Raw genomic sequence first — 12,500 nt, forward strand, 5'->3', positions numbered from 1 at the left:
CAAAAAATGGAGATCTGACTGATTGCAATAATTGCAGAAGGATAATATTCACGTCAGTAAGCTTATTCTAAAGAGGCTACAGAGAAAGATTGATGAAAAGCTGTGAGATGCACAAGCGGGATTTAGAAAAGGTAGAAGTTGTATTGGCCAAATTTTCATTTTAAATCCATTTGTACAGCAATGTGTAGAATATAGTAATCCACTTTTGATGCCTTTTGAGGAGTATGAAAAAGCCTTTGATAGTGTTTACCGGAAAATTTTGTTATGGAGTTATCTTAAATATGTTAATTTGATCAAGTCTGTTCATGAGCTTAGTAATTGCAAATTTAATGTTAGTGGAGTCCTGCCAAATTGATTTCCAGTGAACAGTGGGGTACTCCAAGGGAATGTGTTGTCACCTATGTTGTTAATCCCCCTCATGGGTTTTGTAATTCATAGAAGAGTTGGAGATGGTGGAGAAGGATTGGACTGGATTGATAATAGGAAATTAGCTGAGTATGGAGATGACGCTGTCCTTATTAGCAAAATGCCACAGGATTCGCAATGCTTGCTTGCCAAAATGCATGAAATATCAAAAGGAGGTTATGCTGAAGATAAATAGAAGAAAGACAGAGATGATGAGAACGGAATATGGAATGGAAGATGTAATATCATTTGAAGGAGAAAAGATTAATGAGGTACATCCATTTAAATATTTAGGAACTATGATCTCTAATACAGGGTCTTTAAAATTGGAGTTTAATGAAAGATAGAAAAATGAAAATCAGACTTTAGCTAGGTTAAATAAAATTTAGAAATCAAATCGCCTGAAATTACACTTAAAAATCAGACTATATATCAGTTTAGTGAGATCAGGGTTACTATACGGACATGAGTCGTGGTATGACAATGAAACAACATCCAACAGATTTTGTAGATTTGGGAATAAAGCCCTCCTTAAATGGCAGGACAGGATGAAAAATGAAACTATAAGAGAGATTACTCGAATGCCATATGTGGTTGAGATGATGGTGAGGGGCAGATGGAAATGGTTTGGTCATGCTCATCGCACTCCCCAAGAGAGATTAGTTCACCAAACTTTCATCTGGGGTCTACAAGGCACTAGAGGAGGTGAAAGATCCAGACCTACATGGCTGAGGACTATGAAGCGTGAAGTAGGAGATGATGAATGGAGAAGTATTCAATTAAAGGGTCAAGAAAGAGACCACTGGCGAAATCTAACTGAGGCCATTTGCGTCAGTAGGCTTGGGAGGAGATGATGACGATGATGATGATGGAGGTTTACATGGAATCTGTATGTTAATTAAAAGAGATAGAAAAAAATATGTAACATTGATCGAAGACAGTGCGTGATTCATTATGTGTAAGATTTATTGTAGGGCAACACAGAAGGTATTATTATATGTGCCTATCATATTGAACATGAGGGATCACCTTATTGTTCACCTAATAACTTTGATGTTATTGCTGAGGATCTTATGAACTTGAATGTAAAACTTTAGTTACCAATTATATTAGCCGATGATTTTAACTCTAAAACAGGTTTACTTAATGATTTTATAGAAAATGAACCTTTGTGAAATGTTGATTTAAATAATTTTATTGATGAATCCATGTTTAGTTCCAAAAATAAATTAGAAATTGATGGCCTTAGCACAGATCGCTATAATAGTGATGTGATCTCTAATAACCATGGTTGTACTTTAATTGAACTGTGTAAAATGCTTGACAATAAAGTAGTTAACGGGAAATTTGAGGGAGACAGTGGTGTAGGGGAATTCACTTGTTTCACAGTCAATGGTAAAAGCTGTATTGACTAATTTATTGTTTCTCCTAAACTTATGAGTAGCATTAGTGATGTTAATTTTGAGCTACATACTACATACTACATACAATTATAATGGTAGAATGGATAAAACTATTAAGAAACAAGCCATTTAAGCTCGTAGAGTATTATTTAGTATGTTGATTAAATATGAAAAAAAACTTGAATTACCAATCGATATCAACTGTAATCTATTCGATGCTTTAGTTATACCGATTTTGACTTATGGTTGTGAAATATGTGGTCCACAAACTAGCGAACAGCAAACCGCATAGTATATGAGGATGTTAGCAGATTCGAAATTGAAATATCTATTTGCAAACGGATGACTGGATTTGGGTTGAGAATTGCAAAATCAAAGGCGTCTAAATTATCAAATGTTTTTTTTTTTTCTCTCTCTATAAGGTGAATTGGATCCATAAAATCAAAACCATCCTTGATTCCTGTGGCATGTCAAATCTATGGGAACATCCAGAAAATTTTAATCATACGTGGATAATAAATAGCTTAGAAATAAAACTTGAAGATATTGAGACACAACAGTGGCATGCAGAAGTAGAAAGAAATATATTGTGTAGCAACAATAAACTTTTTGAGACTGAATTTGGCCATGAAAAGTATATTATACGTTTAGATACACCAGCAAGAATTGTCCTTAGTAAATATAAGTGTAGCACACAAACTAAAAGATATTCTGCGCAGGAAAATCAGCACCCTTGCAGACTATGTAACAGCAATGAAGTTAGGGATGAATATCATCATGTTTTAGTTTATCCTGTGATTAAAGAAATAAGAGAGCTATGCCTAAAGCCCTACTTTTGTAGAAGACCTACCACGTTTAAATTCAGTGTGCTCCTCAATACAAGTAGTACTAAAGAATTTGATAAAACTTGCAAAGTTTATTAACCTTAGGATGTCATTTTAGATTTAAGACTAAATTTTCATAGTTCTTTCGATATTCATAATTTTATTTGTCAGTGTACCTTTTATGCTTTGAATATAAACTTATTAAATACAGTATATATGTACATAAATGTAGTTGTAATTTACCGTATTTCTGTGTGAAATGCATACTTTTGTGCAAATTTGTAATAGTCATACCCCGGAAGGGGTCGATAGAATAAAATTAGCTTTTTGCCTTTTGTCCTGATGAGGATTAAGATAACTATAGAAAAAGAATATGGAGTAGTTTGAAGTAGGAGCCATGGAAATATTTATAATTATTACAAAGTAAAACCTAATGTTAGTAATAACTCTGACAGGAATATACTATGATAGTCTTGCCATATAAGCCTTATCAGCATGACTCACCGATCCACTGAATGTAGCATAATAATGTCGATTACAGTGTGATATGAAATGACCTTGAAATCGGTGCCCTATTATTGGGATTTAGATAGTTTGCCTTTATTTTCAAGATTGCTCACGTACGAGACTTGGGTTCATGCTCATAGTAGCCCGTCAAATAGTTTACCATGGGCTCTTATTTCTTAAGGATTTTGGGTAAAAATTAGGATTTTTCTTCAGTCATCTTCAAACTTTCCTAATTACTGGTTATTTTTATTTATTCATTATTTTTATACAATGAAATAATTAATTTGTTTTTGTTACAAATAGATCATCCAACAGATAATTTTCTTCAAATCTTTATCAATTTACGTAGATTTTTTTAATTACATTAGTAAATCGTCTTTTTTTTTTCTAGAAAATTATCATTTACAGCGTGTACGCAGCTTTATGTTATACACAGGTAAGGTATCACGAATTTAATTATTTCTCCTCATCCGTTTGTCTGATTGTTTTATGTTTAGTTAGCTAGAAATTATTTAGCAAAAGATCTCATAAACTTAGGAACGGATGGTAATTGAATTGAGAGAAAAGCGAGTCAAGGCTAGAGGGAGAAGTAATTATATTCTGAAGAAGTTTGTGGTTTTCATATAAAGAATGTGCCCTTCAACTAGGAAAGTTACTTCAAAATGTCTTAAAACATGGCTTTGAATTTAATAAGGTATTTGGCGCCTGTCATTATCATAAAAGTCTTATTGTTTATAAATATATTTGTGTTAATTGGAGCAGCTGATATTATGAAAGTATTGGATCTCTGTGATTTAAAACAAACAGGTTAGTTGAATGTAGAAGCATTGGGTGTGAATTCGTGTTATCGATACGTGAAATGAAACTACTTCTTTTGTTAGTTAAACTGAATAAAAATAATGGGAATGTATTTATTGTTTTTAAGAAGAATATCATGTTGTTAGTTAAATTATCTAGGTTCGATCAATCAATTGATTAGAAAGAAGAGGTCATTTATGACATGGCAGCAAATATAAAATTAAAGGTTAACCATCCAACATTTTCTGTTTGTCAAAGCCAGGGAATATGCATTGATCTTTCAGTATACTCTTTCTAGAATACATGCCATAACCCTTAATATGACACTGAAAATTACCATTCGTTGATGTGATGAAGTAGACATGCAGACAAGATTATTAGTTAAGGATTATCTGTTTATCTCACTTAGCGGGAGGGGCTCGTAGATTGACGTTCAAGAACCATTTTGGAAGAAGTATATATCATAACCATTCATATGTACGATTAATGATGACAAAGAGAAGTTCATCTGATATCATCCATCCAATCTTTCTAATATATCTTAGCCGGGAGGAGCATAAATCCACTGTTTGAATCTCTTCCGCAATTACATATCGCAGAGTGCTTTACACCATAATGAAGTCCTTGTTACCTGTAGAGTCAGGGGTGAAGAGCAGACAATTGTTTTTACTCCACTCAAATATAAAACTTGATTCCTATTTTGAAACCGTTTTATACAACTTCATAACCTCCAGCTCTATTGATTATTAAATAAGGCTTTATGATTTACCTTTGGGTCTAGTATTTGAGTTTTTTGAGGAAGGTGATTAATTTTTTAGGGTCCTTCATTATTAATTTCTTGAACGTACCCCTTTTAAGCCTTTAAGATTTTAGCAATGCAAATATTTCTTTAGTAGATCTATAACTGACTGATCTTCGCTTATATAGATTTACAGACGCTGCAAATATGACGCAAACGTAAATGGGTTACAATGGGGTCCTAAAAACAGAATTAATGAGTGGATGAGTTTAAAGTATACTTTATGAATGTGTTTACTATATTTTTTTTTCCCTATTCTTTTTGACGAAGCCTTTCTAGTTAGGAAATTGTTTACTTGTGTCAGCAAATGAAAATATTTTAAAATTACTTTGTAAGAGGTGTTATTTGTACCCTTTGTCCCCTGAACCAGTATGTGATGTAATGGTGCTCACCATTTTCTCAACTTTTATGGACATAACAAATCACTTTGTGTTACTTTTATCAGGTTGGAATTTCCTCTATTCGAAGTAAACCAAAGTAGCTAATGTATATTAAGGGTCAAATGATTTTTCATTTGTTTCAAAATGAAATTCCTGTATATACTGAAATTTAGAAATAATCATGTTTATTGCAGTGTTTAAGTAAATCACGAAGGTATATTTCGTATAAATTAATACTTGAACAAAATGGTTCGCAAAACTTAATTGTTGATGTTTTTATCCATTGGATTAATCGTAAGAGGAGATGAATATATTGAGGAATTCAATAGAGGTAACAGGTAAAACGGAATAAAATGACAGACGTATTGTTGAAGCACATTGTCTTAGGTTAAATTAATTAAAATACTGTATGCAGAACTTTCTAGAGTCCTTTATCACTACGATTTGATCGTAGTTGTCGTCATCTTTATTGCTCCTCGGCAGCGTCCCTTCGAATCATCCTCTTTAGAGTCAACGTTTCAGTTGTTTTTTGAGCTTTCCTTATCGTCCCCTCCCCCTTCACATCCCTCTACCACTCCCATTCCTCTTGAGCTTGATGTTATTCTTCACTTCAGAGTGAATCTAAATTAAGGCAACTGGTCTCGTGGGTCGATTTTTAATGGGGCTGTTGCTTCTTGGGTGAATCAGCCTTGATATGTGGTCTTCGTTTCTTCTGATCTCATTTCAGTTGACGTTACTTTTTACTTTGATCGAAATAATTTACCCTTTGGAATTTGGCCAACTTTTCTTTTCCTACATATATTGGGTCTACATTGCTTCTTACATTGGTTAAGTTTATGTTACTCGCGTTAAGTGTCGCTAAAGTTCAGTTAACTTCCTACGGCCTGTTACTTCTCACCTTGGTCTTGATGATCAACCGCCCTGCCTACTTTTATCTGGACCAACGTTACGTTTATAAAGGGGTGAAAGTAAAACACCAATCAATTCTATAATATGGGCCGACAATATTTTTCACTGAAATTTAGTTGGTGACAATACTCCATAAGGAGTATTGTCACCAACTAAATTTCAGTGAAAAATATTGTCGGCCCATATTATAGAATTGATTGGTGTTTTACTTTCACCCCTTTATAAACGTAACGTTGGTCCAGATAAAAGTAGGCAGGGCGGTTGATCATCAAGACCAAGGTGAGAAGTAACAGGCCGTAGGAAGTTAACTGAACTTTAGCGACACTTAACGCGAGTAACATAAACTTAACCAACGTTACTTCTTTGTTAGTTAAGCTAATTTCACATATAAATTGTCCATTCACTTTCTTTTTGTTTTTATGAGCCACCGCCTTTGCCTACTTTGTTGATAAACCAACCTTCCACCTTTAATTCACCTCATATAGAAACTCATCATCTTCTCTCTCTCTCTCTCTCTCTCTCTCTCTCTCTCTCTCTCTCTCTCTCTCTCTCTCTCTCTCTTGTGATATATTTCTGAAAGAGGTTAATGGCCCCTAAAACCACCGAGCATCATTTAGTAACCTTTCTGAACTCAAGATCCTGATGTAAGTCATCCACTTAACACTTTTCAGGGCGACCCCAATTAACAGCAAGATCTTTTGTCTCAGATGAAGCCAGGTAATAGTCCATCATTATCTGTTTATCGTTTTTGATAAGTGTAATCACGGATAATGCTCTAAAAATACCTAAAGTCTACATATGGTCAGGAGGAACTGAAGTCACCACTACCCTCACTGACGTCTGGCCTAAACGTGAAAAGGTGTTAAAGTCAGTTAAAGTTGGGTCTCATTATGGTTTTGAGTGCTAAATTGTATTGACTACTATGAGATTCAGGGCCTCTGTAACACGGTTTTTTGGACTTTGCTCCTTATCAAGGCATCGGATGTAGCTGAAAGTTGACATATGTATATTTTACAACCACACACAAATTTTGTCAGCATTTTCAATAACGTAAACCCGATAGTTTTAATTTTTATAGAGTAAAAATGATCTAGCCGACGCCATGGCCTGTGATAACGAGCCAAGAGTCGAAAACATTCATTACGTAAGCAATGTAAACACCTTTTGACAAAATTTTGCCCCGCCCATCCACCGGACACCCATTCACCTTCTTCCATCGGCTCTGGAACCCATAACAGTCAAGAATGGCTAGCAGGATTTGGAATTGCCCCTGTGGTTGCAAAACTGCATTTATCTTACGACTTGCAACTTTATACAGTCAAAAGAAATCCCATGGCCATATTTACTATAGCCTGAATAGGTAATTATTCAGTTGCTAGTTTAAATCCAATGTTTATGGTCTGATTTGTATTTAGCGTAATATGATTATAATACTTGTAATGTCACTAAGGCTTTTGAACATTTCCATTAACTATTCACTATGCCACCAAGAGAGAGAGAGAGAGAGAGAGAGAGAGAGAGAGAGAGAGAGAGAGAGAGATTGTATGTAAACAGTCTTGATATATTTGTTAAAATGAGAATTTTGTGCTAAACTCTCCATCAGACCAACGGATCATCCGATATAATTTTTTTTTCTTCTTCTTCTTAGGCCGTACGACCGTGTTGGCTATGTTTTGGGCATGACTGCATTTTGTAAATAAATCATGAATAGTTTTAGGAGTTTTATTTGTACATCTTATGGGAATTTATAGGAGTAAAGTGAACATAATTAATTTATCCTTTAAAATAATTACTACATGTAGCAAAACAAATAGTAGTAAAGATGATAATGCAATGAAGGAATGATACCAAACTTTATCTTTAGCTTCAACATCGGCAATAACATACCCAGTTGCCATAAATTTGTCAGCTTAATGAAATAGCCTATCATCTAATATAAAACTTAAATTCTTAGGAGGCCATGGCTTATTGCACAGTGAAAAAAAATGACACAGACTTTATGAATGGCGGAACGATACATAAATGTGGGTGGGGGTATCTGTGCTAGCATAGTAATACTACTGTAGCAGTAGTGCCGCAACAGTAGTATACATGAATTAAACGTTTAGGCCAACTGCTGGGATCCTTGAGTATCATTTAGCACTTCTTACAACTACTCGAGAAATAAGTTTTTATAGCCAGAATTTTAATTTTCTGATCTAACAATGCCCATGATAGCCTTCAGTGTTATCCAGAGTTATAACGAGGCTAAAGTGGGTGGAGCCTCATGAAGTCATCATTCTGACGATAATTATTGGTGAAAGTTTAAAGCAGAATACAGTACCGGCTATTTTTTTTTTTTTTTTTTTTTTTTTTTTTTTTTTTTTTACAGTAAATAGATCGGTAGATAGACAATAAATAAAAATTGCTTGACATTGGATATAGCAGTTATCAAATCAAGCTTGTCTACTACGTTTTTGAAAATTACCAACTATTCCCTACACCTTGTCAGTCTGATTGTGAGCTATAAAGTAGATTGTAATTTCTTAGGAAACTTATTTTGGGAGTTAGACAAATAATCGAAGTGTTTTTGTATTTATTAACATATTTTGTTCGTTTGTTCATTATGACAATTCTCAGTGGAGAGGTTTCAGAGTTCATAAAGGTGTACTGCTTTGCTTTTATTTAAACTGTTGTGTCATTGTTGCCAGAGGTATAGCATTCGTTACGTATAGCCAATCATCGATTGAGAAAGAGGGAAGAAATGCCGTCATAAGTTACGTAACGAGTGCGTTCGAAACCTTTTCTCTGAGTAAGTTGGCCCGTCTTCAAAAATCGTCACTTTTGCTTAATAAAGTACCAAATTTATTCAACCTACGTAATGCAGAATATAGTAAAAATTTATGTGTTGATATAATGTGCATTCTGAATAAGCGATATATTTATGAAATTCATAGAAAAAAAGTTATTGCGAAAAAACCGTGTTACAGAGGCCCTGAATCTCATAGTAGGTCCGCATTTATGTCATTGAAAGAACTGCTGTTTGGAGATATATATATATATATATATATATATATATATATATATATATATATATATATATATATATATATATTATTGTTATTTTTATTATTATTATTATTATTATTATTATTATTATTATTTTTATTATTATTATTATTATTATTATTATTATTATTATTATTATTATCACGGCTGGCAAATTACATAAAATTACATAAAATTAAATAAAATGTTTATTTTTACATAAATCTGTTGTACTTGAAAAATACCCGAGCTCTGAGAATATTATATAATTTCCAGTCTGCAATATATAAAAACACTGAATATCCAAAGGTCTCTTATGTACACTCAAAGCAAAACTGGGTGATTATATTACTTGAACTTTTCAAAAACTTTGATTTTTAGTCAGGGATTACGAGCAAAGCTCTGTTAAGAAAAATGGTGATTGAAATAATACACTCTTTAAAAAAATTGATATATTCTATAAAAAGTTACAACACTAATGCAAAAAGAATTATCACCAAAATTAGATTACTCGAAATATTCAAACTTGAACAAAACTTTAGAATAAGACAATAGAAAGACACTGAAAACAATTATGCATCACTTGAAATTAATTTATAAAAATATTTGATTTTGATAATTAATGGTAATAGTTAACATTATAACACTAATGATTAATTCCTTAATGAAATTTACATAAAAGTAGGTGACACACTTACGTCTTTTAGAACACACGAGGTAACCGAACAGTTAAGCCAAAATATATACACTTGTCTTTCTAACCTAAATCTCACAGAGCCAGTTACTAAAATTTATATTATATCAGTACTTACATTAAAACAACACACTTGAAATATTATTCAATGGATTCATTAACATCTGAACACACTACATAATATATGTTGGATAGAAATCGTTAATCACGTTTGAGAGGGCACACACTTGACGCTCTTGAGAATAGAGAGACGAACGAACTTTTGCTCTTTCAAAGAGACAGGCTGTATCTCTTCTGTTGCTCATGCATTCGTAGTTGCATATGTATATTGACTTAGATTAATTCCAGAATCTTCCAGTCCAGCCTACTGGAAGCGTGGGGTGCAGGCTTACAATGCCAAAGTTGCCAGCTAAGAAAACTGAACAGGGGAACTAACCTTGCTTGCGAGGTAACCCCCTCTTAGCTAACTCCGCCCACCTGCTCCTCGAAACATTAAAAAAAAGAGTAAATCTATTTCCAGGATATTCATGCACATTCTAATCATGTAGGGGTATAAACATGATGTAATACCTCATGTGTGATACAGCCTACCTAAAACGATTTTACATAAGACTTCGTAACAAAATACGTGAAATAAAAAATTTAATCCTTAAAAATAACGTAAATTTACATGTACTGACTTGAATGAAAAAATACAATTAGAAAACAGCAAAAGTGTTATGTAATTTTACATACAATTACTTAAACCTACATGAGAGGAACTCAACTTACGAGCTGGCTATACATCTCTTAAATACACAATGAAATACATGAACAAAATACTAGACCAGCTTCGTAAGATAACTTCCCCCAAAAAAGATTATGTACTCCGGGCCTGAATCCACCGATTCACCCTGAGATAAATAATCTGCAACCACATTATCTTTACCTGATATATGCTTTACATTAATACAATATTGTTGCAAACATAATGACCACTTAGATAACCTTTGATTATTAGTCTTCCTCTTATTAACAAAAGTTAAAGGATTGTGATCCGAGTAAACTATAATTTCTTCATTCTGTGGTCTGTTCACATAAACTTCAAACTTGTTTATCGCTGGGACCAGTGCCAGCAGTTCCTTTTCAACTGTTGAGTAGGCTCGTTGTATCTTCTTCTGCTTCGACAACATAAAACAAACAGAGTGGAGAATTCCTTCCTTGTCTTCTTGCAATAAGACAGCTACAATCCCATTATCCAACGGATCCCCTTTGATGAGGAATTTCATGTTGAAATCAGGTGGTCGCAGTATCGGTTTTGATTTTTTCTTTTTCCTGGTATTTCGTCGTACCGCATACTGTCTGTTCGTACTCTTCATACCAATAATTTTCTTCGTTTTTCCTTGACTCGTTTTCACGCCTTATAGGGAAAATTTCCTTAATTTGCCGATCCTTTTTCCTAAAATAATTGACATATCTCCATCCGATTCCTCTCGCCCTTTCCCGTTTACTGCCAACATTTTATTCGATCTTTTGCAGGAGGGTTCTCGTCATACTTCAATCGGGCATAAGGGATCTTTATTTACTTTCTAGGCTTTCCAGCCATCTGAAAACCTGACATGCATGGCAAAACTGGCTCATGTCCTTATGCATGTCAGGCCAGAAAAATTGTTTTGTAATCTTCTCCTTCGTCTTCCTTATTTCCATGAGTCCTGTCTCGTACGTTACGGCGATAACCTGTATTCTCAACCGCGCGGGAATCAATGTCTGACGGTATATCACCCATTCGTCATTCCCAAGGATATTGGCAGGTCTATGCTTCCTCATAAGCAACCCATCTTTAAGATAATAACAGGTGGGAGACATCTGCACCTCCGTCTCATCCACCACAAGGTACAATAACTCTGTTAATGTCGCATCCTTCCATTGCAATCCTATCAGCCTTTTCCTATTCTCTTGTCCTACTTCTAATCCTGAGTTTTCTATTTCTTCTAGGTCTATTGCTTCTTTGTCTTCTTGTCCACTTGTCTGTCATTCCTCTTCCCTCTGGCTCTCTCGGGAGTTTTCCTCTTGCGTTTCATGAAGGGAATCCTCTTCTTCGGAAAAAAATCCTCCATGATCATCGCTCCATTGGTTTCTCTTTCTTCTTTTGCATCTACTTTCTTCGTCATACAACTAGGAAACAGATACAGGTAGTCCTTCTCGAGTTCAGTCGTAGGACTCTGATACAATGGTTTCTCTCTTATAATTGGACAAGGCACGAATGACGCTCCACCAACCTCATTACCAAGCACACTTCTACTCCTTCGACAGCCAATGAATCCTTTACCCCAAAATCAAAATGAACTGTCACCAACTCGCATGACAATTTCAAACGGCAAATAGGGGTAATCTCCTCACCTCCTATTCCCTTCAAAATGACCGAGTCTCCTGTGAGAGACGGTTTCACCAACGGTTGTACCCCTTGTGTCACTAACATATGGTTACAACCTGTGTCGTGCAATATCATCTATCGTGGCTAACATAAATAAGACTTCGTAACAAAATAGGTGAAATAAAAAATGTTAATCCTTAAAACTAACATAAATTTACATTTGCTGACTTGAACGAAAATACAATTAAATGAACGACGAAAGTGTTAGGTAATTTTACATACATTTACCTAAACCTACATGAGAGGAACTCACCTTACGAGCTTGCTCTACATCTCATAAATACACAAATGAAATACATGAATAAAATATTTACTCTATACTAGACCAGCTTCGTAAGAAT

Source organism: Palaemon carinicauda, chromosome 1, assembly GCF_036898095.1.
Source record: "Palaemon carinicauda isolate YSFRI2023 chromosome 1, ASM3689809v2, whole genome shotgun sequence".
NCBI classification, from domain to species: domain Eukaryota; kingdom Metazoa; phylum Arthropoda; class Malacostraca; order Decapoda; family Palaemonidae; genus Palaemon; species Palaemon carinicauda.